Below are 2,500 nucleotides of genomic sequence, written 5' to 3'. Positions count from 1 at the left end.
TGTTCTGGCTACACCAGGTCACCAGGTTGTCAGCTTCCCACCTATAGTCAGACTCATCCCCACCAGAGATCAGCCCAATGAGGGTGGTGTCGTCCGACAAACTTCAAGAGTTTGACGGACAGATGATTGGAGGCGCAGCTGTTGGTATACAGGGAGAAGAGCAGTGGGCAAAGGACGCAGCCCTGAGGAGTTCCCGTGCTGATGGACCTGGAGTCAGAGACTTCTGTTCCCGGCTTAACGCACTGCTTCCTGTCAGAGAGGAAGTCTGTGATCCACCTGCAGGTGGAGTAGGGCACGTTCAGCTGGAAGAGCTTGTCCTGAAGCAGGGCAGGGATGATGGTGTTGAAGGCAGAGCTGAAGTCCACAAACAGGATCCTGGCGTAGGATGCTGGGGCGTCCACATGCTGTAGGGTGAAGTGGAGGGCCATGTTAACTGCGTCGTCCACAGACCTGTTGGCTCTGTAGGCAAACTGAAGGGGGTCCAGGAGAGGGTCTGTGATGGCTTTGAGGTGTGCCAGGAGCAGGCGCTCAAAAGACTTCATTACCACAGATGTAAGGGCGACCGGTCTGTAATCATTTAGTCCTGTTGGCCTTAGCTTTTTGGGCACAGCGATGATGGTGGAGGACTTGAGACAGGCTGGTACATGGCATGTCTCCAGGGAGGTGTTAAAGATGTTGGTGAACACCGGAGACAGCTGGCCAGCGCAGTGCCTGAGGGTGGCTGGAGAGACAGAGTCCGGCCCGGCTGCTTTGCGTGGATTCTGCCTCTTGAAAAGCCCATTAACTTCTCCCTCCTGAAAGGAGAGAGTCGTTTCTGTAGTATGGGTGGGGGATGGGGCCTCTTGGGTGGGAAGGGGTGGTTCAGGACAGTCCAATTGTCTTTCAAATCTACGGTAGAACTCGTTCAGGTCGTTGGCTAGGCGGGAGTCGTTAGTGGTGTGGGGCGCTCTGGGTTTGTAGTTGGTGATGTGCCTGAGCCCTTTGGCAGACAGAAGCAGCGTCGTTAGTAGAGAACTGGTGTTTTAGTGTCTCTGAGTACAGTCGTTTAGCCTCTCTCACCGCTTTGCTAAACCTGTTCTTCGACTCCTTGAATCTGTCTCTATCCCCACTCCTAAACGCTTCCTCCTTCTCCAACCTCAACCTTTTGAGCTTTGCTGAGAACCAGGGCTTGTTGTTGTTAAAGTTCACCCTGGTACGTGTTGGGATACAGCAGTCCTCACAGAAGCTGATGTACACAGCCTCTGTGAGTTCATCCAGACTATTGGTAGCAGTCGTGAACATATCCCAGTCAGTACAGTCTAAGCACGCCCGCAAATCTTCCACAGCCTCACTGGTCCACTGTTTAGATGTCCTCACAGCAGGTTTACAGAGTTTTAGTTGCTGCCTGTATGCACGAATCAGGTGGACCAAGGGAGTTCTGTGCGAGCCGAACAGCCCCGTGACCCACAAGAGAAACATCCCCGCCAAATTCGAGCGTTTGACGGGGTCTATCCGTGAAAAAATATTCACGTTTTTGAGTGCACATGCATTTCTGCTGCAAATGCCTCTGGAAGTTTCATGCCGTTCGTATGCCAATTGTGGCAACACGAAAATGACCCGTTTTCCCATTCCGAGGGATTTCTGTGCGACCCTAACAGCCCCGTGAGCCACAAGAGACACATCCCCGCCAATTTCTAGCGTTTCACGGGGTCTATCCGTGAAAAATATAGACGTTTTTGAGTGCACATGCATTTCTGCTGCAGATGCCTCTGGAAGTTTCATGCCGTTCGTACGCAATGTGGCAACACGAAAATGACCCCTTTTCCCATTCCGAGGGATTTCTGTGCGACCCTAACTAACAGCGCCCGTGAGCCACAAGAGAGACATCCCCGCCAATTTATAGCGTTTCACGGGGTCTATCCGTGAAAAATATAGACGTTTTTGAGTGCACATGCATTCCTGCTGCAAATGCCTCTGGAAGTTTCATGCCGTTCCTATGCAATGTGGCCACACAAAAATGACCCGTTTTCCCATTCCGAGGCATTTCTGTGCGACCCTAACAGCCCCGTGAGCCACAAGAGAGACATCCCCGCCAACTTCTAGCGTTTGACGGGGTCTATGCGTGAAAAATATTAAAATTTTTGAGTGCACGTGCCTTTCTGCTGCAAATGCCTCTGGAAGTTTCATGGCGTTCCTATGCAATGTGGCAACACGAAAATGACCCCTTTTCCCATTCCGAGGGAGTTCTGTGCCACCCTAACAGCCCCGTGAGCCACAAGAGACACATCCCCGCCAATTTCTAGCGTTTCACGGGGTCTATCCGTGAAACATATAGAAGTTTTTGAGTGCACATGCATTCCTGCTGCAAATGCCTCTGGAAGTTTCATGCGGTTCGTACGCAATGTGGCAACACGAAAATGACCCGTTTTCCCATTCCCAGGGATTTCTGTGCGACCCGAACAGCCCCGTGAGCCACAAGAGACACATCCCCGCCAATTTCTAGCGTTTCACGGGGTCTATC

The sequence above is a fragment of the Petromyzon marinus genome, unplaced genomic scaffold (assembly GCF_048934315.1).
Source record: "Petromyzon marinus isolate PM22_M1 ecotype Great Lakes invasive population unplaced genomic scaffold, UKy_Petmar_22M1.pri1.0 PM_G_Scaffold_78, whole genome shotgun sequence".
Taxonomy (NCBI): Eukaryota; Metazoa; Chordata; class Hyperoartia; order Petromyzontiformes; family Petromyzontidae; genus Petromyzon; species Petromyzon marinus.
The sequence above is the reverse complement of the archived record's forward strand: the minus strand, read 5'-3'. Positions refer to the sequence as shown.